Genomic DNA, 25,241 nt, shown 5'->3' on the forward strand with positions numbered 1-25,241 from the left:
CTCTCATTCGCTCTCTCTCAAATGAATAAAATCTTCTAAAAAAAGGTGTAACCAATTATATTCCTTAAGTGTTTGACACTGTAGTACTTTATATATGCTTGTATTTTCTTTTTTTGTCGTTTTTTTTTTTTCCTGCTACCAATATGATCATTATTCTCATAGCTTTTCTGACAATTTGCTTGCAAGGCAAAATTAGTCAAGATAGTTTAACATTTTTTAGAATTATAAGGTCTACAACATTTCTTTGAAAAGTTCATTGTAGGGGCACCTGGGTGGCTCAGTCGGTTAAGGCTCAGTCAGGTCATGATCTCAGGGTCGTAAAATTGAGCCCTGCACTGGACATGGAGCCTGCTTAAGATTCTCTCTCTCTTCCTCTGCCCCCCTACACTTTCTCTCTAAAAAAAAAGAAAGGAAAGTTCATTCTATATCATATTTATTTAGGTTTCAGTTGTATAATCATCAGTACAGTATTTAATTTATGAATTATAAAAACATATGGTATTAACAAATGTATATGCTGTATCTATGGAAAAGCAATTACCTATAAATGTCATAAATAATGTGTTTAGGTTTTCTCTTACAGGAAGGCTCCTTGATTATGAAATGATACTCAGGTAAAACTACAGTCACAGTTACAGAAGTCAAATGAGCACACTGGGTCTGTGATATTTCTGCCACAGGCTTTTTCAACACCTGTTGATCAGTCAATCAGAGGAAACCTCAGGGGCTGAAGATACGCCAGCTCGGTGGAAATTCCTTCCCAAAATAGCAATAGCTGAGCAAATAGCTAGGCCAACAGAAGTAGACCATGGACAAGCCTCAGGATTTTGTACGATAGGACAACTGTCTTCCAACGGCTGGCATTTTTTCAATGTTTAAATCCTTCTTTGGTCTAACAGCTGATTTCCTCCTTTGTCATATTCTTCCTTCCTGTTTTCCCAGGGAATAACAGCCACACCCTTCCACATTAGACTGTCTTTGGTAAGCAGCTTCTGAAATTGTTACACAGCTGTCCCTAGTTGTCTGGCAGTGACCACTTTCAAGTTTAATATTCCTTCACTAAATATCTCCATGAGGCATTTAAAATGCAAACTTTGAGAGAAAGAGAAGGCGATCAGTTTTTTTTAGATTAAATGAGTCTCAAAGCCAGTTTTAAATAGCCAATTATTTTGGTAGCTTTGTTTTTCCCTTCTAATGGGAAAAAAAAAACCCAGATGACTTCATACAATTTAGTGAAGTCTTCATTTTTTTTTAATATCAAACAAACTCAATTTAAACCATTAAAATTTTCAGCCATGCAAGGTTCTTAGTTTTTTTTTTAAGTTGTAGTCAAACTGTAAAAACTATTGGTTTTCTTTCTTTTTCCCATAGCATAATATAATGAGCATTTTCTATGTTAATATAAGCACTTTAGAAAAATCAGTTTTTATGGCCACTTCAAAATTCCATGAATTTACTAAACTGTTCCATAAATTCCATTTAAGTTGCTTCAGTCTTTTGCTATGATAAACAATGCAGAGTTGAACATGTTTTTACATAAAGATTTTCCTGTAGTTAGGATTATGTTCTCAAAGCAGATCTAGGACAGGGTGGGTCAAAGGCTGTGACTTTTTTTTTAAAATTATAGTTGAAACTCAATGTTACATTAGTTTTGGGTATACAATATAGTGATTCAACAAGTTTATACTTTATGCTGTGCTCAACACAAGTATAGCTACCATCTAAAGGCTATGACATTTAAAGTTAGCCAGATGAAGATGAATGTTCATATATGCAGAATACGGTCCACTTATAAATGGATCTGATGATTTGCCAATCAGCAGGCAAAAGCTGACCAAGGTTAGAAGAAACCTTTTTTATTTAAAATCAATGAAGTTTATTTTTAATTCTCTGAATTAAGACATACTGGATTCAAAACTTCTTTAATTAGTTATGCTCTATTTTATACTCGAAGGACTTCAAAAAATTTTACTCTGTAGTAGATGTATCAGTCAAGAAAGGATTTTAAAAGATTAAAATGACTTTAAGCTCATTATGTGGTTAATTTTTTTCATCTTCATTTTTTTAATGTTAAGTGTAATATAAGCACATACAAATTTGAAATACAAAAAGGAAAAAAGATAATTGAAGGTTTCCTTTAATTTTACTTTCCAGATACAATAACTAATATACAACATGCTTCTCTCACTTAATACTATATTTAGGATATCTTTTCCATATTCTTATTATACTATATTAGAAAGTACATTTTAAAAATTATTAGTAGTAGTAAGGAAAAACATAAGGGGTAAAACAGTAATGGTCAAGATTATCTGATACCATTTTTTCCCTCTGATGCCATTTTTAAAAGTAATGACACATACACATTGGAGTAAAGTCTCCCATGGAACCCTATTCACTACCCCAGTCAAAGTGCATTTAGTCCCCCAGATTAAACACTGTTACCTTGCAGGAAAACCTTAAAATTGTTCATTCATATGCCAAGAAAGCAAGAGAAATTATAGACATAGATATAGGTATATAGATATAATTACACATAAATACAAATGATGATGCTATATACAGATATGTATACTGTTTTTATCCTAATTCTATCTCTAATATAGTCTCATAACTGCACACTTATTCATTCCACATTCTTTTTTTTCCAATTTTTGTGAGCCTGAACAACTTTTATTTTGCTGAATGAAGTGAAATAACAATCCAGTTCCTTAGCTATAATGAGGAGCAGATCTGTGGAATTGAACAAGCCAAGAAATAGACATGTAGTTATTTAATATGCACTCTGTTTCAATGTAATGTTCTTCCTGTACAGGAATAAGATATGTCACTCCATTTAAACCATTGTCCCATTCCTTATTGTTCATCCATAAGGAATCTCTTAGTACTCCAGCAATCTTGAAAGGCTCCCCCTCTAATACTGCTTCTTTTCTCACAATCATCCTGGATATTTCACCATGCTAATTCCTTTAGATAAACTCTATATCTGTTTTTCTAGTTACACACACACACACAAAAAATGCTGTATTAATTGAAATTATATGACATTTGTAGATTATTTTTACGGATTTTGTTACAAAATCAGTTCCTCCCTTTCTTTTCCCATCCCATAAAGTTTTGTTGTTGTTGTTTTTTAATTGAGAGTGGATGTTAAATTTTGTCCAAAGACCCATTAGCAATCTGTGGAGGTGGCCATATAGCTTTTGTCTTTTGACTTATTAATATGGGAATTAAGTGTTAGATCTTTGGATGTTAATATACAACCCAATAGGTCATACTATATTCTTCTTTTAATATACTGTTGACTTCTATTTACTAATGTTTTCCAGACTTTATATTGCTATTCAAAACATCAATCTGTATTTTTCCTTCTTTATTCATTTTGATATCCATGTTATTCTGTCTTTATAAAGAAATGTTAAAATTATTTTGCTTAAGTTCAACAAAAGCTGCTTTTGAAATTAAGTATACTGGCTTTCAAGCCCAGAAAAATAAAACTTTTATGTTTAGACCCTATAAACCAAGTTGAAAATGAGATTATTTCAGATTAAGGGTCATATCTAACTGTGCCCAAATACTGATATATAAACATGGATTATGGAATCTATTCTTACACTTCAACTCTACTTTTATTACTGTTACGATAAAATTTATTTTTCTCTATTCATTTTTGTGCACATATACAAATTGGCAGATATCTCGAGTAGCAGAAGCATATGACCAAAAGACCACCCACAGGCTTGGGCTACACATTTGCAGCAGATTTAACCACAGTTTATAAAGTAAAACTCATGAGGGACAAATCTGAAGTTTACTGCTAGATAGAGGTGGAAATAATGTTTAATCAAACAAGTCTTTGGGGGGCATACCTGAGTCTGTGGCCATGTATCCAAGCTAGATATGAAGTAAGAGAAAGAAGTAGGAAGACCACTATGGTTTGAAGCACACTTGTTCCTAGGATCACCAGATAGGCCGACAAGTGGCTCATCAGGATAATTCTGTGTTAAACTGAAAATTTTCTGCCTCAATTTTTAGTTTGTTTCTTGATCAGATTTCTCAGTTACTATTTTATTTGCTGCCCCATGATCTCTGTTTGCTGGTAGAGAGTGCCAGGAATGAGGGGGACTAAAATGTTCAGAAGTGGGGGGTAGGTAGGCCAGCTCCTTGAGAGCTGGAGAATTTGCAGAGCTTCCAGGGCCACCAGAAGAGAAAAGGTTAAGGAAGGATGCATGAGCAAGTCTACACACTCCTTTTCCCAACCCTTTCATCAAAGAAGTTTTGATTATCTTCACCTGTCGTTTGTCTGAACAGCAAGGGTCTGCATCTTCTAAAAGGAAACTAGATCCAAAGTCTTAATTTAAAAAAAAAAAAGTGGGTGGAAGATACACTTCAAATTAAGTACTTCAAAAGAGCAGGAATTTTTCTAAGAAAAAAAGGTAATCTTTGGAAAGCTGAACTGAGACCCGCCGAAAGGGCCACTGACCCCACTGCCCAACCTTGGTACACATAGAAACGGGCTCTGGGGGTAAATAATAAAAGTGCATGAGAAACTGTATTACTGTTCATGCTCTAATCTCATCCATAATATTAATTAAACCTTTTTATAACTTAAGAGCCTTTTCCAAGAGTCTTTCCTAAGAGAAAAATGGTTTGGTTTTCACATTCTTACAATATGTTTAAAACAAGTGTGGTTTGCGACACTCCTCATGATATACAAAAAGAAACACATTTCTGTACCTTTTTGAATAAAATCCTATCTAACTTGGAGGCCTCTCTCAGGACCACAAGCTACCTTTTTGTACTTTTTCCTTCTTATGACTTCATCACTTCTGTGGTGTTATAGCAGGATCTAAGAACCAGGCAATCCAGCGACATGTGGTTGAGGCCTCCCTCTGGTCAGTTGACCAACATACTCACCACTGAGATTCATTGTGAGATTTGTTGTTCTAGCCCCCATTAGAAAGTAGGGACCTCTACCTCTTTCACTGCAGCCCCCAAGGCCATGAAGCTTAATGCTCAGTGCCCAGGTGCCTTCACTCGGTCACTGCTATGAATGGTTGCTTGTCCCAACCTTCATGAGCATCACCGCCAATCACAGAACCCACCACCACTCCGTCCTTCTAGAGTGAACCCAACTCTCTCCCAGGCTGAAACCAGCATCTTACCCTGGAAACACCAGCACCCCCATCTCCCTGCAGATAATCCAACAGGTTTGTTTTAATAATACATGTAAATCAGTATCACCTTGAGAGATTTTACACCTGCAACTTTAAACTTTTTATGTCTATAAAAAGTTTCCTGTGACAGAGGAACACTAAATATAATAAAATTTGGCTATGCTTCCTGGAAAAAGGAGGGGGAAACTTACATTTTCTTTTATTTGTGAATGACTCCACAAAAACAAAAAAGAATGAGTCACTATAACTCATAATTTTTGTTCTGTGCACTGAACACTTAATGCATTGTATGCCCATTTCCTCTCTTTTTAGGAACTGCAGGAATGTTTCTCTTTCTGGTATTTTTTTATTGAGATATAATTTACATATAACATTATATTAGTTTTAGGGGTACAACCTAATGATTTGATATATGTATTTATTGTGAAATGATCACCATAATAAATCTAGTTAACAATGATTATCACACACAGTTCCAATTTTTTTCTTGTGATAAAAACTTTTAACTTTCTTGGCAATTTTCAAATATACAGTCTTTCAATAAGAGAAAAATACTAGCATGAATATGCCTGTCCTCAACATACACTTTAGGTGGGATTATACAATTACCCTGGGATACACAAAAGTTATTGCTAGATACATTCTGGTATAGAGAAAAAATATATTTGGTTGCTCCTGCTTAGTTTACTATTAATACAACAATAAAATCTTTTAAAACATTGAGATGAAGGGTGAGTTATATGTCTAGCACCCATTTATCTTAAAATTAATAATAACATTGTATATTCATTGTACATATGTCATTTTTAACAACTTGCCTAGTTAATTTCAGCAGTTCTTTCCATAACTAAGGTAATATCATGAACAGGTTACAACATTTTGATTCCTAATAATCTCTTTATATTCAGTTTGCCTTAGGACACAACAGATTTTTGTTTAATTTTTGATTAAACACAAAAGTACAGATACTAATGTAACTGACACCCACACCAAGATATATCAAATATCCCCATTTTTCATATTCCCATCATCGCTATTTTTTAGAAATATAACACTAGATACAGTTGAAGCTTCTGTCCCTTCTCTAATCCAGCCCCAAGAAATTTCTTCCAGTGCCTCATCCTTTTCATCTGTGTTTCATGTTCCTGAGACAAGATTGTGTGTTTTAAATTTCCCAGAGAATATACCTCCCATCTTCTCCAGGCATGGGAAAGGGTAGTCTCCTGGCTGCCTGAGGGGGAAATGAGACAATACTCTAACAGCTTCTTGGGGATTCTTCGAACCAATTACCTATTTCCAGCTCCTTCCTCACTCCCAGGAATAGTCAAAATTGCCAGTTAAAATTCTTTTCAGGGAGGGGCCTAGTGCCTACAATTCCTGAGCCTTTCTGGGACTTTGTGGGGCTAATCATTTCTTCTTATAGGCGTGTCTTTCTGCAGACATTTAAGTTTTCTAATGTAGTTACATAACTCATTTTTATGTTAACCGTTTGCCAACAATTTTGTCCATTTCCAGCATCACCTGTCTTCTCTACTAATTTCTGTCTTTTTGGATTTTTTACTATTATCTTATGGGGTTTTAGTAAAAAAAAGACATATTCATCAGTCAGAGGGTTTTTCCCCAAAAATATAAATTTCAAGAACACTTATTAATAAATATGGCTGAAACAGCCCACAAAAGTATCCATGTTCAAGAACCATTTATAAAGGACCAGTTTTGCCTATAAAGAAAAGTGTAAGAGCAGACCTTCATAAGTTTTCCACCATCAGAAAAAAAAAAAACTTATTTAGTAAGAAACTGGATCAACTATAATGGTATTATTTAGACAAAGGAAGATTTAGAACTTCATTTTCAAATTAACTGGGAGGTTTTGTGATTATTTTTCCCTTTAGGTTTTGCTCTGCTACCTGACCTTGGAACAAAAACACATTCTGTTCTTCTCAGTTCTATTTGTTATTTGGAAGTTCAGAATATTAGAATATGTTACAATGAGATGTTATAGAATAAGTAATAAAATGGTTGTGAAACAGTTTATTACAACTGTAAGAGGTTCATATTTGTGCTGAACAATATTCATTCAACATTTATTTCTTCAACAAATATTTGTTGGATACTTATAATGTGCTAGGCATTGAGCTCAGAACTCGGTGTTGCAATGTTTGTAAGATTCAGTCCCTGTATGTTTATGCCTACTTAATCCTACTGTGGACTATGTCTTTAATACATGATAGTCCTATAATAACTTTTAATTAACAACTTGAAGTAAGAGACTGGTGGGACTCTCCACTCAAGTTGACAGGTGGCTAAATTTTTAAATAGTTAACTGGATTTACTATTTTAAGATAATCTACCATATGACAGTTAAATGTACAGAGCAGAAGATTATAATAAAAAAAGAGCATTTCTTATGAGTGTCCCTTTTCCTACTTGGAATCACGTACTGTACTTTTAATTGATTAAGAATATGTTAAAAGGGCGGGTGGTGGTTTCAAGCCACAAGGTCAGAGTGTAGAAGGATATGTGTAAATCCTATGTTTATTAGATCTATAAATATAGCTCTTTCTACACTAAGTGCCTTTAATTTCTAAGAACCCAGCTCTCAGACCTAGGGTTGCTTTCCAGCCCACTGCTGGAATTCCTGATCGTGGCAGTCTGCTGAAACATGAGTTCAGTTACCAAATATAGTTGAGTGGAGTAAGAGGACAGATGCAAGTCTGAGGCCATAGTTGCCTCAAAGTGACCAAGGACCAAGCAGTCTTTAATGAACAGGCAAGACCAACCTCCGCTCTCCCAGAAAAGAAGAAAATGCTCATCTGAAACCCATCACCTTTTCAGAGTCTTCAGAGTAACCAAGGATTGAAAAGGTTTGTAAGATATTTCTTAATATACTAACTACTAGGGCAACATTTTTTCAACTTTTTTTAAAGCTAAAAATATAATAGTTGCCTGAAATTATAATACTATTTAGAAGATGCCTTGATTTTTTTCTTTTGTTTGGAGAGAAAAACTAAGGGGAATTTTGTAGTCTTTCCAAAAGCAGATAATACATAAGATTTACTTTTCTTTCTACCTCTGCCGTCAGAGAACTGAATTTTCACTTATAATCTTAATCATGTTAAATTGGTGCTATCAATTCCAAAAGGATTAAATGTAGTTATGGAAACAAGATATGTCAAGACTGTATATGTGTTATGTATCACAGAAAATATGAACGCAGTTAATTTGAACCTCACCCATACTTAGGCTAAATATTGATGGCTTAAAGTTATGTACTTTAGGTTTTAGTAACATTTTAAATTGTTAACTATACTTCCAAAGGATTTTTTAAATCAGTTGAGATAGTAATAGCAGACATTTTGAATTATATCTATGCATAAAGGTTACATGCTTATTTATAAAAAAGATAAAGCTTACTAAGGTAAACTACAGTCAAATTTAACCATCACATTATGATTTTAGATCATGTTGTTTTTAAGTTACACATGAAATTGTCTTGAATCTAATATATGAGGTTAATACAGAATGATTGGAGGCTCATATTACTTTTTTTTTTAACATTTGCTAAAAATACGAATCACCTTCTAAATGAATAATGTGACCACATATCAAGTCCATTGCCTGACCATACTATGCAAAATCTGTTTGATCATGTATGTATAGAAAATACATAATAAATATCCTTTCCAATATTTTTCTCAACTTGAAAGCTTACCTTGATTATTCAGATTTTAAAAATCAGAGACTATTTGACAAATTATTGTTAACAATAGACAAGGTATAAGAGATTTATCTAGCCAATAAATGCTCTGTAAATATGTGATTACTTGTTCCTAGAATACAAATTAGTCCTCTCACATTCTAGTGCTAATATGGATTAGAGTCTGTATCTTAGGGGCCATATGTCAGTTCTGTCTGAGCTGCTCTGTTTTATTGCTAAAACTGAACATTGAAGGGGTCCTATAGCATATTTCATAATAGAGTAAGTATCTAGATTATACTGAACAATGACAACCACTTTAATTTCTTTATTTTATAGAAAAAAAATGTAGAGGAAAAACACTAGTCAATTTTCCACAAATATGATGTATTCCTAAAGATATACCAACTGAGATATGTAAGGACGAGACAAAAGACTCCACTTCATTATTAATATGTGTGTAGAGGATATCAAAGGGTATTGTGATAACTGAATTCCAGTCAGGAATTTCAGCTATCTGGAGTTAATGGCTATGTCCTAGCTAAATTCTAGCAAAGAAAACAAATATTGAGCAAAGTAACTCTGACTATAATTTGTAACTGTTATATTAGAGAACAGAGAAACAAATTTGGTAAATAATATTTAACCTGTATATTTTTTATATTAAAACTCATTTTTTCAAAACTTAAGTAAATTCATTCCAACCTAAGTCAGCTTGACTACACATAAAATTCCTTTCTCAAGATTCCTTTTCCAGAAACCTTCTACAACTTTTTAAATTCATTCAGATTTTGTCCTTTTTGTCTTTCTTATTCTGAAACAATCAGTAGTTTTACTTTAGGACAAAATTATTTTTTTCCCCTTAACAAAACCATCTGTATACTTCATACTTTTTCTTACCAAATATATGTCCTACTTTGCTTGCATAGAGATGGTTCCCTTAATATTTCTAGTGGCTTTAATGACATATTCCAATTTTGAATCCTTAACCTTTAGAATCCATTTCTAGTAAAAACTAAGAAGTAATTGTGGACTATTACACTAGCATTCTGTGGGTTGGCAAATTTATAATTTTATGATTTCTAGAAGTATATTCTTCCTCATAGTAAATTTTTCAGTGTGGCACAAAACATGTTTACTAATAGACCCAAATATTTTTAGTATCTCTAAAAGGAGACCAAAAGTGGATAAACCTGTGTTCAGTTATTAATGTTTCAGTATTTTATTCTATTTGGAAATGATTTGATGTTCAATGCATATTCATCATTTAATTTATCTCAGTGTAATTTTAAGGTTTTAAGTTACTAAAAAGATTTTGGAAACTGTCTTTTTTTAATTTTTTAGAGAGGGGAGGGGAGGGTGAGGGAGAGAGAATCTTAAGCAGTCCCCACACCCAGTGCTAGCCCAGTGCACTGAGAAAACCCTGAGATATGACCTGAGCCAAAATAAAGAGCCAGATGCTTAACCAACTGAGCCATCCAGGCACCCCTTTGGAAACTATTTTTAAGTAGACATACCATAAAGCATAATTATTGTTTAAAATGCATTTATAAACTTTTATGTGTATTTAATTTACTTGTTGACAATTATGTTTAGATTATTCATGAAAATTTGAGACATTAAATAGGTAACCATCCACGTTATCTTTCTTGCTTTCAAATTATGTAACAGAGATAACATGAGATTGACTTTTTTGTAAATCTAGGTGAAATAAAAGTTGTATGTCCCATTACATTTAATACTGATAACCCTAAAGACATTCTTATTTTAATTAAACCAACAAACTTAAACTCGCTTTTTTTTTTCCTGAAGATTATCCTCAATCATGTTAACTTGAAAAACATTTGGGTTAGTTTCTGTATTTCTGAGAATATACTTGATTTGTATAAACACTTAATTTTCTTTAAGCCGGTTAAATAGAGCTCTTTACAAATTAATTTTGGCAATACTATCTGGAGGTGAAAAAAATGTCATTCATCTGCAACATACATGCAAGGGCATACATAAACACAGAGACATATGCAAACAGAGCTCTTAATAGCTTTTGCTTTAAAATTTTAGCTATGAGACAAGTACAATAATGCAAAACTCACTAGTTTATAAAAGAACAGTTTGGATCTAAATCGTGTTTCTAGAAGATGAAATAAAGTTACCTGCTCAGATGGCTGAAACTTTTTACTAACATTTGCGGAGAAAGCTCTTAAGATTTTTTATTTGCCTCCTTTCCAAATAGACTTGCCCTTGTTTGTTTGTTTTTCCCTTCTGATAAGAATTATTCCTTGAATTTTTAATTTCAAAGAGATGGCCTCAGTTCCTAGAGAAGATCAGACAGAACATTTACATCTCGAAGGCACAGAGAAAGAATACAAGTTCCTCCAAGAAGAACTTTTGTTTAGTTCAGAATTGTTATAGTATCTACAAGGCTTTTGAGATGAATAGGGGAGGTTTGGAGATTGGTAAAAAGGGTAAGTGGGCTTTTTTCTGTTCTTGTGAAGATTCAATTTGTAAGTCCAGTTGTACAAGTTGCCCTCAATTGGTAGTAACAGCTGTTTTTAATTCCTCAAAGAATTGGGCTGCAATCTGAATATATCAAGGCACTGATTCACCCATCCAATACATTGTCCTCAGTTTGCTTCTTTATATCGGGGAGATCTTTAAGACAAAAATCAGAAGTTTCTCATGTTGTGGATTTAGAGCTGTTTGGAATGTTTTTCTTTCCCTCTGGGTACATAGTTTTATTTATCTTAGGGGAAAAGGCCTTTGAAAAAGTTATCAGGCTCTGAATATCAGCTTTCAATTTGGCCAACTTTTTTTTTTTAAGATTTTATTTATTTATTTGACAGAGAGAGACAGCCAGTGAGAGAGGGAACACAAGCAGTGGGAGTGGGAGAGGAAGAAGCAGGCTCCTAGCGGAGAAGCCTGATGTGGGGCTCGATCCCAGAATCTCGGGATCACTCCCTGAGCCGAAGGCAGATGCTTAACAACTGCACCACCCACTACTTAAAAAAAATCCTTCCAAATATCTTGTTGGGTTTTAGCTGGGACAAACAGTAAATATTGCTGGCAGTATTGAACAACCTTATGGACCCAAGAGGTGTCCTCAAAGAGGGTGCAAAAGATAGGATCATTCCAAGATCCACAGCCATTCCTAAAGGTAGCCCAAAGAAAGTAAGACTTAGACAACACTGTTGAGAGCTGGCTACAGTCAGTAAGGCCCCTGCTACAAAATGGAGTGCAACCCATATTTGTGTCTGACCGTATTTTTGGTGCCCCCAAATTGACAGTTGCCAAGACAAATTCTCAGAACACAGAAGAAGACAAACAAAGAGACAATAGTTGTCCCAGGGAGAGAAAGGATCAATAACCAATGGGTCTGGATTTGGAAGTAAGAAACTGTGAAATTTTACCTTCCTTTCTGACTGGCACTATAGACCAGGGAAGCTGATTCTGGTAATAATTTTCACCCTTCACCAGTTTCTGCCAGTTTTCCCAGAATCCTTTCTGTGAGCTCCAGAGTGAGTGTGTTTAAAGTGGAAAGTGTAGCCCAGTATCTACCAGAATTTTGCAAGTTTTTCTGTTGAGTTTAGTTTAAGTTTCCCCTTGCCTGTTTAAGGGATAACTGGTAGCAGTTGACTGGAAGATCTCTTAGAGTCCATCAACCCTGGGAGGGGCCCATATGGAGGCCCTCTTCTGAGGGTATATATGAGGGTGTTTGAGTTGGTGTCAGAATTTGACAAAACCTTCAGCGACAATCATTTTTCCAGTGTTCAAATTGTTTGCAAGTGAGACACCAATTTCTAGACCAGAGTTTTGATTGAGAATGCAACAGGAAAAACCCAAATGTTTTAAGTTTCTAGCCTTGGGACTATTGCACTTATAAGGCCAATAATTTGGACCTTTGCTTACAGTCTTGTGGTCTCTTCAGAGTAGAAAGGTGTTTCAGATAGAGGATTAGTAGACTGAGTACTCAGGTTAAGAAGGATAATTTTTCATTAGCCTTTTGCAGTGAATCTTTCAGTGAAACCTTTTGGAATCTTGAACCATCTTGGAGACTTCTGCATGCCAGTTAAAATAGTTATCTTATTCTGTTTGTTGATTTGGGGGCCCTTGCTTTCAAGGACACTTCTTAAATGAATGATCTTGTCTAATTGGAATGTTCCCCATAATGGCCATTGTAATTCTAAGTTGTTTTAGTAAGATTTTGCCTTTTTTTTTTTTTTAAGATATCTACAGTTTCCAGGACCGCAGTTCTTAGACATTAAATAAGCAGGTGTGCCAAAATGTGGTGTGCTCAATTCTTTGAATCTTGAGAATCCCATTTCTTTAGCTAAGCCTTGGTTCTCTCAGAGCCAAATTAAAACCTCAGAGGGATATGCCACTGGATTGGGGGTTTTGTGGTGTTTTCAAATTGCCTCATTTCCCAGAATTTTCTTGAGATTGGTGGGTGAAGATTGGTGGGTGAACTAGTATCCATCTAACTCATTACATAACCAACTTATCCTAGCCTGGGAGTCTTAGAATTAGGTGATAAGTGCTGGTAACAGCTTTTAATTGCTCTACCCCTGCCCACCAGTTTTGTGGCTTTGGCTTCCAGGAAGGTCCCATTAGCAATAGATATACTACTCATTTCACAAGCTGTTTTATAATGGCAGATACCCTAATGGCTTTTACTTGTGCCTACTTAGATTTTGGTTTTGATGGTCTAAACAGTCTGAATTTCTTAATTTATTTTCCCAAGAACCCAAATAATTTATGCTGTGGACTCACCTCAGGCTTTGTGAGTCCCCCTAATGACTGCCACCCATTGCAGACTCCCAATATAACTATCCCAGAACCTTTACAGGACTCCAAGACCTTTCTGGGGTTGGTTGGTTGGTTGGTTTATATATACTTCTTCTGTATGTATACTTTTTCTGTGTGTGTGTGTGTGTGTGTGTGTGTGTGTATACACACATACTTTTTTTAAATAAATTTTTTAAAAATAAAGTTTGTTTGGATCAGAGAGCTGAACACAAGGGAGTAGAGTTCATATCTGACAGTGACTTACCCACAGCCCTCAGTAACAATGAGAGGAACAGAGAATTCAAAGGGTTCAGAAGGCACCTATGAGGCATCTTGTTGTTCTATAGGCCATTACCTTCACATTCAGATTCCATCCTTGTCACAAAAACTGTTAAAAAATTATTAAACTAGATAATTTAGGTGATAAAAACGAATTTTATTTTAACATTTCATTAAGTGGACAGTTTCCTTTTTCTCCCATTTGGAGCAAAATGGGGTGGAAAGCAGGAAAATTTTATAGGATAAAAAATGAAGAACAGGGAAAAGAAAAATAGAAAATATCTTGGCAGGGACCACTTAGTCATCCATGTTTGAGTTAGAAAGAGCAAGGAAATACATATAGAGCCCAGAGTTGGTTTGGCATTTGGGGATTGGCTGTGTTTCTGGTCAAGTGGAGCATTTACAAGTCTCAAAAGTTTCAGTTTGCTAGTGGGGAACCCCAGGCAGGAGTGGCTCCATCATGGGCCAAGAAAATTATTTTAATAAAAGGAAGAAATTATCAATAATAACTTTGAATGCAAATGGGCTAAATGCTCCAATCAAAAGACATAGGATGACTGAATAAATACAAAAGCAAGACCCAACTCTATGCTGCCTGTAAGAGACTTATTTCAGACCTAAAGACACACACAGATTGAAAGTGAGGCATGGAAAAACATTTATCATGCAAATGGAGCAAAGAGAAAGCTGAGGTGACAACACTTATATCAGACAAAATAGACTTTAAAAAAACACAAAAAAGGACACTACATAATCATAAAGGGACCATCCAACAAAAGATACAATAATTGTAAATGTTTACACACCCAATATGGGAGCAACCAGATATGTAGAGCAACTATTAACAAACATAAAGGAAGAAATCAATAGTAATACAGTAATAGTAGGGGCCTTTCACACCCCACTTGCATCAATGAATAAATCATCCAGAGAGAAAAATCAACAAAGAAACAGTGGTTTTGAATGACACTTTGAACCAGATGCATCTAACATATAGTCAGAACATTCCATCCAAAAACAGGACTACACATTCTTTTCAAGTGCACCTGGAAAGTTGTCCAGAATAGATCACATATAGGCCACAAAGCAAGTCTCAACAAATTCAAAAAAGACTGAAGTCAGACCATGCATCTCTTCCAATCATAACACTATGAAACTAGAAAACAACTCCAGAAAGAAAAAATTCTGGAAAGACCGCAAATACATGGAGGTCACGTAACATTGCTACTAAACAATGAATGGAGAATGGGTTAACCAAGAAATCAAAGAGGAAATCAAAAAGTACATGAAGACAAATGAAAATGAAAACACAATGGTCCAAAATCTTTGGGATGCAGCAAAAGCTGTTGTAGGAGGGAACATTATAGCAATATAGGCCTACCTCAAGAATCAAGAAAAATCTCAAATAAACAACCTAAGCATACACCTAAAGTTAGTAGAAAAAGAAGAATGAACAAAACCCAAAGCCAGTAGAAGGAAGGAAATAATAAAGATTGGAGCAGAAATAAATGAAACAGAGACGAAAAAATACTAGAACAGATCAATGAAACCAGGAGCTGTTTCTTTGAAAAGATCAACAAAATTGATAAACCTTTAGTCAGATCCGTCAAAAAGAGAGAGAGAAACAGAGGACTCAAATAAAATCAGAAATGAAAGAGGTGAAATAAAAACCAGCATCATTTAAATATAATCAGAATATTATGAAAAATTATATAACAAAGAATTAGACAACCTAGAAGGAATGGGGGAAATTCCTAGAAATACATAACCTCCAAAAACTGAACCAGGAAGAAATAGAAAATTTGAACAGACCAATTACTAGCAATGAAATTGAATCAGTAATGAAAAAATTCCCAACAAACAAAAGTCCAGGACTAAATGGCTTCACAAGTGAATTCTACCAACACTGAAGAATAGTTAATATCAGGACACTTGGGTAGCCCAGTCAGTTAAGTGTCTGACTCTTGATTTTGACTCAGGTCATGATCTCAAGGTCATGACATTGAGCCCCGAGTCAAGCACCATGCTCAGCAGGGAGTCTGCTTGAGGATTCTCTCTCTCCATCTTCCGCTGCCCCCTGCTCATGTGTGCTCTCTCTCCCTGTCTCTCTCAAATAAAGAAATAAATCCTTAAAAAATAGCTAATGCCTATTCTTCTCAAACTATTTCAAAAAATAGTAGAGGAAGGAAAGCTTCCAGATTCATTTCATGAGGCCAGCATTACCCTGATACCAAAAGCTACAAAAAAGAAAACTACAGGCCAATATTTCTAATGAACATAGACGCAAAAATCTTCAACAAAATACAACAACGTATTAGCAAACTGCATTCAACAATACATTTAAAAAAATCACAGTCAAGTGGGGTTTATTCTAGGGATGCAAGGGTGGTTCAATATTCACAAATCAATCAACATGATACATTATACTAGCAAGAGAAAAAACAAAAACCATATGAACATCTCAATAGATGCAAAATAAGTATTTTGCAAAGTACAACATCCATTCATGATAGAAGCCCTCAACAAAGTAGGTTTAGGTTTAGAGAGAATATATCTCAACATAAGGCCATATTAAAAAAAAAAAAAAAACAGTTAACATCATACTCAATGGTGGAAAACAGAGCTTTTCCTCCAGGATCAGGAACAAGACAAGGATGTCCACTCTCACCACTTTTATTCAACATAGTTCTGGTAAGTCCTAGCCACGCAATCAGACAACAAAAAGAAATAAAAGGCACCCAAATTGATAAGAAGTAAAACTTTCACTATTTGCAGAGGACCTAATACAATATATAGAAAACCCAAAGGATTGGAGCAAAAAACTACTAGAACTAATAAATGAATTCAGTAAGGTCATAGGATATAAAATCAATATACAGTAATATGTTGCATTTCTATACACTAATAATGAAATAGCAGGAAGAGAAATTAAGAAAACAATTCCATTTACAATTGCACCAGAAAAAATACTTAGGAATAAACCTAGCCAAGGAGGTGAAAGACCTGTACTCTGAGAACTTTAAAACACTGATGAAAGAAGTTGAAGATGACACAAAGAAATGGTAAAATAGTCCATGCTCATGGATTGGAAGTACAAATGTTAAAATATCCATGCTAGTCAAAGCAATCTACAGACTTAATGAAATCCCTACCAAAATACCAACAGCAGTTTTCACAGAACTAGAACCAATAATCCTCAAATTTGTGTAGAACCACAAGAGACCCCAAATAGCCAAAGCAATCCTGAAAAAGAAGAATAAAACTGGAGGTATCCCAATCTCAGATTTCAAGTTGTACTACAAAGCTGTAGTAATCAAAACAGTATGATCTGGCACAAAAATAGACACATAGATCAATAGAACAGAATAGAGAGTCCAAAAATAAATCCACAGTTATATGGTCAATTAATCTACAACAAAGGAGGCAGGAATATATAATGGGAGAAAGGCAATCTCTTCAACAAGTAGCTTTGAGAAAACTGGACAACTGTATGCAAAACAGTGAAATGGGAGACATGAAATCATAAAATTCCTAGAAGAAAACATAGGCAGTAATCCCTTTGATGTCAGCCATAGAAATATTTTTCTAGGTATGTTTCCTTTGGCAAGGGAAACAAAAGCAAAATTAAACTATTGGGACTATATCAAAACAAAAGGCTTCCACACAGTGAAGGAAATCATCAACAAAACAAAAAGATAGTCCACCAAATGGAAGAAGATATTTGCAAATGATATATCTGATAAGTGGTTAATATCAAAATGTATAAAGAACTCCTGTAACCTCAGTTGGTACAGATTCAAAACAATTCAAAAATGATCAGAAGACATGAATGGAATTTTTCCGAAGAAGACCTATGGATAGCCAACAGACACATGAAAAGATGCTCAACATCACTAATCATCAGAGAAATGCAAATTAAAACAATATCGCCTCACTCTTGTCAGAATGGCTAAAATGAAAAACAGTAAACAAGAAATGTTGGTGAGGATTTGGAGAAAGGGGAACCCTTATGCATTATCGGTGAGAAAGCAAATTGGTGCACCCACTGTGGAAAACAGTACAGAGGGTTTCTCAAAGAATTACAAATAGAATTACCATATGATCCCGTAATTCCACTACTAGATAGTCATCCAAAGAAAACAAGAACACTTCAAAAAGAAATATGCACCCCTTTGTTTATTGTAGCATTATTTACAATAGCCAAATTATGGAAGCAACCCAAGTGTCCATCCATAGATGAACAGATGAAGATGTCAGATGTATGTGTGTGTGAACTATTACTCATCTATAAAAAAGGAATGAAATCTTGCCATTTGCAACATTGCAACATGAATGGATCTAGAGGCTATAATGCTAAGTGAAATAATTTAGTCAGAGAAAGACAAATATCATATGATTTAATTCATATGTGGAATTTAAGAAATAAAACAAAAAACCCAGACTCTTATTGTTTGTTTGAGCTGTTTCTTTTTTTTTAATTTTTTTTTTATGACTCTGGCTAGAAGTTTATCAATTTTGTTATCTTTTCAGAGAAACAGCTCCTTGTTTCATTGTTCTATTGTATTTTTTTAGTTTCTATATCATTTATTTCTGTTCTAATCTTTATTTCCTTCTTTCTGCTGGCTTTGGGTGGGTTTTTATTTTGTTTTGTTTTTCCTTTTCTAGCTCCTTTAGGGTAAAATTAGGTTGTTTATTTGAGATTTTTCTTGCTTCTTGGTAGACCGATATTGCTATAAATTTCCCTCTTAGAACCACTCTTGCTGCATCCCAAAGATTTTGGACCATTGTGTTTTCATTTGTCTCCATGTACTTTTTGATTTCTTTGATTTCTTGGTTGGCCCATTCATTGTTCAGTAGCATGTTATGTGACCTCCATGTATTTGTGGTCTTTCCAGATTGTGTGTGTGTGTGTGTGTGTGTGTGTGTGTGTGTTTTATGAAAAGATGCATGGTATGACTTCAATCTTTTTTAATTTGTTGAGACTTGCTTTGTGGCCTAATATGTGATCTATTCTGGAGAATGTTCCATGTGCACTTGAAAAGAATGTGTATTCTGCTGTTTTAGGATGGAATGTTCTGAGTATATCTGTGAAATCTATCTGTTCTAGTCTGTCATTCAAAGTCACTGTTTCCTTGCTGGTTTTCTGTTTGGTGATCTGTCCATCAATGTAAGTGAGGGTTAAAGTCCCCCACTATTTGTATTACTATCAAGTAGTTCCTTTACATTTGTTAGTAGTTTTATGTATTGAGGTGCTCCCATGTTGGGTGCATAAATATTTACAATTGTTATATCTTTTTGTGGGATTGTCATCTTTACTATTATATAGTGTCCTTCTTTTCTCTTTTTACAGTCTTTGTTTTAAAGTCTGTTTTGTCTGATACAATTGCTGCTTCTCTGGCTTTCTTTTGACATCCATTTGCATGATAAATGTTTCTCCATCCCTTCACTTTCAAGCTGTCTTTAGGTCTGAAATGAGTCTCTTGTGGCAACATATAAATGAATCTTGTTTTTTATCCATTTTATCACCCTATGTCTTTTGATTGTAGCATTTAATCCATTTATATTCAAAGTAATATTGATAGATATTTATTTATTGTCATTTTCTTTCTGGTCTTGTGGTTGTTTATGTAGTTTTTCCAAAAAACCCAGACTCTTAACTATAGAGAACAAACTGATGGTAGGTGGTGGGGGGATAGGAGAAATAAGTGATGGGGATTAAGAGTACACTTACTGTGATGAACACTGAGAAAGTACAGAATTGTTGAATCACCATATTGTATACTGAGACTAATATAACACCATATGTTCATTATACTGGAAATTTAAAAATAAATAAATGAAAATTTTTTAAAAATAAAAATGAAAGGAAGAAATTTGGTCTAGGAGTTGCCTGTGATTCCAAAACAATAAAACAAAATAGTTTTAAGTCTTTTTTAACTTTTGTTTTCATAGTGTAGATTTTATTTTGAAATATCTCTAGTTTTGAGCCTTTGTAGCAACAGTTTTTAAACTTTTTTTTTTTTAATTTATTTGACAGAGATAGACACAGCGAGAGAGGGAACACAAGCAGGGGGAGTGGGAGAGGGAGAAGCAGGCTGCCAGCAGAGGAGCCCGACGTGGGGCTCGATCCCAGAACGCCGGGATCACGCCCTGAGCTGAAGGCAGATGCTTAACGACTGAGCCACCCAGGCGCCCCTGTAGCAACAGTTTTTATTACTTTTTTAGAAATTGTTTAATTATGAAAATAAATTAAAATGCTTAATTTTAACTGTAAAATCATCATAATTTAACTGGGTTTTTTTTTTTTTCAAAGAATGTGGAATATACAACAAAAAATTTTCCTAAATGTACCACCCCTCAACCCTATTTCTGCCCAAGCCCTACCACAAGATAATCAAAATTGTCTGGTGCATGTTCTTCCAACCTTTTTCATGTATTTATTCCTAACTACACATATGCATTTTTAACAGCTTTATTGAGGTAGAATTGATATACAAAAAAACTTCACCTGTTTAATGTAAACAACTTCATGAGTTTAGAAATATGCATGCACCTATGAAACCATCACCACAATTAAGGTAACAGACATATCTATCACCTCTAAAGTTTCCTTATGCCTCTTTAATAGAGTCAGGTATTAGCCGATTAATAATCACCCTTAACATAAAAATAAGACAGAGCTAAATGCTTATGTCAAATTTCAAGGTCAAGCACAAAAATTTCCTCCACTAGGCAGCTGTTCTCCAAAACCCTTTATGATAAATTACAAGTCTTTAATATTACATTTATGTTTTTATTTTTTTAATTAACATATAATGTATCATTTGTTTCAGCGATACAGGTCTGTGATTCACCAGTCTTACACAACACACAGCAGTCACCACAACACACCTTTCCCAATGTCCATCACCCAGTCACACCATCCCCCCACCCCCTACCCTCCAGCAACCCTCAGTTTGTTTCCTAAGATTAAGAGTCTCTTATGGTTTGTCTCCCTCTCTGGTTTCATCTTGTTTCATTCTTTCCTCTCTTCCTCTATGATCCTCTGCCTTGTTTCTCAAATTCTCCATATCGGTGAGAGCATATGATAATTGTCTTTCTCTTATTGACTTATTTCACTTATAATACCCTCTAGTTCCATCCACATCATTGCAAATGGCAAGATTTCATTTTCTGATGGCTGCATAATATTCCAGTGTGTGTGTGTGTGTGTGTGTGTGTGTGTGTGTGTATTCATGACATCTTCTTTATCCATCTGTTGATGGACATCTGGGCTTTTTCCATAGTTTGGCTATTGTGGACATTGCTGCTATAAATATTGGGGTGCAGGTGCCCCTTTGGATCACTACATTTGTATCTTTGGGGTAATACATATGCATTTTTAAATGCCTTTTGAAATGTTACTACACCCAGGTCCTAGGGTGGCTCAGTCACTTAAGCGTCTGACTCTTGATTTCAGCTCAGATCATGATCTCAGGGTCATCAGATCCAGCCCACTCCCCCACCCGACATCGGGCTCCCTGCTGAGCATGGAGCCTGCTTAAGATTCTCTTTCTCCCTTTCCCTCTGACCTTTCTCCCCTGCCTCCCGCACTCTCTCCTCCTCTCAATCAATCAAGTATCTGGCTCATGTGGTATGGGATGCTGAGTGACCCTTAGTGCCTGTCAGCCTTTTTCCAGCATCAAGCACTTTTTCTTTCAAAATCATAGTAGCTTGTCAACGTCTCTACAAGGAAGTGCATAAACAGATTGCAAAAGTTCTCCCCTTATCTAAATTCTTAAAGTAAATGCCCATAATATCCCCAACAGAAAAAGAAAACTTTGTGGTTAATGCAGGTTTCAACCCTAAATCTGCCATTTCCTGACAGTTCACCTTTAGCCAAATAATTGAATGTTTTTATGCTGAAGTTTGGGGTACAGAAATAATAAAAATAATAAAAAGAAAAATAATGATGACTGCATCAATTATTCTGAGGATCAAATAGTTCATTTTGTGAAAGCAGGCAACGTGCAACCCTCAGAAGCTGTTGTGTAGGAAATTGTCAGAGAGGGCTGGCTTGTATTGATTGTAATTGAGTTCTTTCTACTAGACTCTGCTGTTTCTCATGCATATGCCTTGTCTTCCTCCTCCCTAGGCAGGGAGATCTTTACTGTCAACAGCCTAGAGTGCCTTGCTTCATAGGGATCGTGCAGGCCGTATCCCACAAGGATTTTTTGGCTGACAAAATAGAAGATTTTCCTGGTTATCATAGATCTTGTTTCCACGTAATTATCCTCAAAAGTCAGCAACTCAAAAAACAAATGTTATTTATAATTTCTAAATTTGTCTCTCTTGCTCTTTTCTGTTATTTATACATTCATGTATGTTGTAAATCATAAATATTTATATTTATATTCAGGAATCAACAATAAATATTTTCCCAAATACTAGGATACTAATTCTAAGACAATTTAAGATGATACAATTGCTTGTGTTAGAATGTGTGATAGACATATGAAATTTTAAAAGTTCAATGAAAACTTACATACATGTTCTGTATTTCATAGTAGATCATGAGTCCAACAGAATTCAAACAATATTAACTCAGGGAAAAGTTGTAATCCATAAAATTACATTTAGAAATAATCTAAAAGTTAAGTGGCATCAAATTCCTTAGAATGAATGAAATACACCACAAGGGTTTAACAAAGTAGGTGACCATGGAAGTTTATAATTGAAAGCAATATTTGCTTGAGAAAGTCAGAATGCTGATAAGCTGTCAGTGAAGTTCAAGGTGGAAGGAAATCTATAATGCGTCATAGTAGTTGCTGATCTTCCTAAACCTTGCTTCACCAAATATTTGCTTAAGTTTGGCATAAATGTCATGCATAAATGTCAAAGTTCACATGGAAGAATTTGCCTTCAGAACACCATGAGGGTACCTGCAGCTGCCTGCATGGTACAAATTGAGAGAACCTAAAGCCTCACTAGCCTGAGAGTATCCTCCTCCTGTGACTGTCACCACTCTCCCACCAACAGCATGCCTTCCAAAACAGCCATGGTCTGCAAACACCAATGTTCACGTACAACTATGCATTTTATTGTATTTATTTGTTTTGTTTTATTTTGTTTTGTTTCGTTTGTACCTTAACAACTTTCAAAGATAATTTGAGACTATATGCAATAAAAGCACAATGCAGTTGCCCAAAATCAATTAAAAATTTAAGACCAAGTATAAGAAATTCAGAACCTAACATCTCAATTTCCTACTTTTGCCTTTTCTCCTTTAGAATGTTAACTCCTTAGGGCAGAGGATTCTGTCTTGCAGCTATGTCCCCAACCTGTAGAAGAGGAGCCCAATACAGTAGGCACTCTACAAAAATATGCTGACTGAATAAGTAAACAGAGAAAGTGAGCAAAAAAAAAAACAAAAAAACAAAAAAAATGGGAGGGGGACTAAAAACATTCGTATTTCTATGATTCAAAATTTAACTCTGAGCTTGGTAGCATCCATGCCAAAGAGCATCATCAAAGGTTACAGAATTGTGATTGTCAAGTAGTAGGAATGCCTAAATAAATAAATAAATAAATAAATAAATAAACAAACGTTTTTTGGTTCTGAATTTTTTCATGAGAAACTTTCTTGGCAGGTCCTGAGAAATATAAAAATCAATATCTTTATAGATAAGGTTTTTATTAATGCAGTGTCAGACCTACTACTGTCTTGTATTAGTGAAATCAGCATGTGATGTGTATTTTATATTTTCACATTAACAACTATTAATATATAGCACTGATTACTTTATCAAGTTCTTACTAGAAAACAGAGCCCAGGGGATGAGTAACTATTGGTAAGACAGGTGAAACAGCAGGGTAAAGAGCAGAACAACATTTCACTGAGGACAGCGGGTCACAGAGAAACGCTGCAGTGAGGTCTGGATGGCTGAGAGCAAGGAGGGAATGAAACACTGCTGCCTCGTGTCTTTGTTTGTATACCTCTGTTTCCCATCAAATCTTAGTTAGGGTTAATCCACGTTTCAAGTACCAGGTATTTCTTAGTTTTTCTCCATCATCTGCCATGACCCAGGCACTGTGCCAAGCATTAGCCATTCAAAGACTGTCAGTTACATCTCCTCTTTTAAGCTGTTCACAGTCTAATGGATGAGGAGTTCTCTAACTCATATTAGTAATTCAGTAAGATGAATATTATAATAAAATACTATGCAAAGGGTGATGTTTGGAAGAAAGAGAGAATTGCACTGACTGAGGAATCAACACCAAAAGTAAGTGAAATTAAGTAATGTTTTTAAGGATAAACTGAAGTTTGAAACAGAAGAACAGAAAGGAAGGGCAAAAAGAACAGCAGGTGCAAAGCATGAAGACATGAGAGAACATGGAATGTTCAAGGAATGGAAAAGAGGCCAGTGAGGCATGATTGTGGCATGTGTCAAAGGGAAGATGGAGGAAGTTGAGGCTGGAGAGTTTTCCTCAGAGCAGGCTGTCCAGAGGCACATAGATAACCTGCATATCATGTTTTGGACCTTCTCTTATCCACTGGGGGGAGTACTATTGGAAAACAAATACCAAAAGAATGACATGGCCAAATTTGTAAACATGTTCTATCCCACCATCTTCCATCTCTTACTACAATATGTTTAAACTATTTTAATAGCAATTATCATGTTTCTCCTTGTATTTATTTTTTACTCTTGTCTTATCCCTCTAATCCCACCTATTAGATTATAGGATCATTAAAGGCGAGAAACTATGCCTGGTTCATCTTTGTCCCCCTTGAAGCTTCCCTGGTGCATATTAAGTGATAAACAGTTATTTGATTGAATTCATGTTCGACTGACCTTTCCAGGAAAGAGAAGTAGAAGAAAGGAAGAGTAACTATAAAACACACAGGGCCACCGAAGAGCCATTTCTCCCATGGGGAAGAAGCTAGACCTATACAAATTCCAAGAAATTAGAAAAAGGCTGTGGCTTATCAGAGTTTTAAGCTAAATTATTAATAACGGATGAAGAATGTACGAAGGGGAAAAAGATGAAGAGGAGAATTTCCAAACACTTCAAATTCCTTAAGAGGACAAAGACAAGGGGCAGAGAAAATTTAAAGATTTAGGAAAATGCTTTATTCCTCAAAATTTCAAAAATCTTTCAATTCTACCTGATAAATTGGAACTTGTTGATGTTTTTGGCATTTATCTCATTTCTTTACTCCTTAAAGACAGTATAATTAGTTCTTTTCACTGTATTTCATTTTCTGTGTCTGTTACACCAGCATAGAATTACCAAAAGCACTGTTTGAAATAAAACATAAAATC

At 35.0% G+C, this 25,241-nt stretch overlaps 1 protein-coding gene across 11 annotated transcripts in view; it reads left to right on the plus strand.

Moving 5' to 3' along the window:
- Positions 1-7,854: 7,854 nt before the first annotated feature.
- Positions 7,855-25,241, plus strand: part of PALLD (palladin, cytoskeletal associated protein) — a 395,572-nt gene continuing 378,185 nt past the window's right edge. For 3 of the 11 annotated variants that reach the window (XM_057310167.1, XM_044379228.3, XM_057310173.1), the window contains exon 1: positions 7,887-8,041. The gene's annotated coding sequence lies outside the window, so the exon portion shown is untranslated. Of the gene's footprint in view, positions 8,042-25,241 lie in introns of all 11 variants that reach the window. The other 8 variants (XM_057310175.1, XM_057310172.1, XM_057310168.1 and 5 more) reach the window with 6 other exon arrangements.

The sequence above is a fragment of the Ursus arctos genome, unplaced genomic scaffold (genome assembly GCF_023065955.2).
Source record: "Ursus arctos isolate Adak ecotype North America unplaced genomic scaffold, UrsArc2.0 scaffold_11, whole genome shotgun sequence".
Classification (NCBI taxonomy): domain Eukaryota; kingdom Metazoa; phylum Chordata; class Mammalia; order Carnivora; family Ursidae; genus Ursus; species Ursus arctos.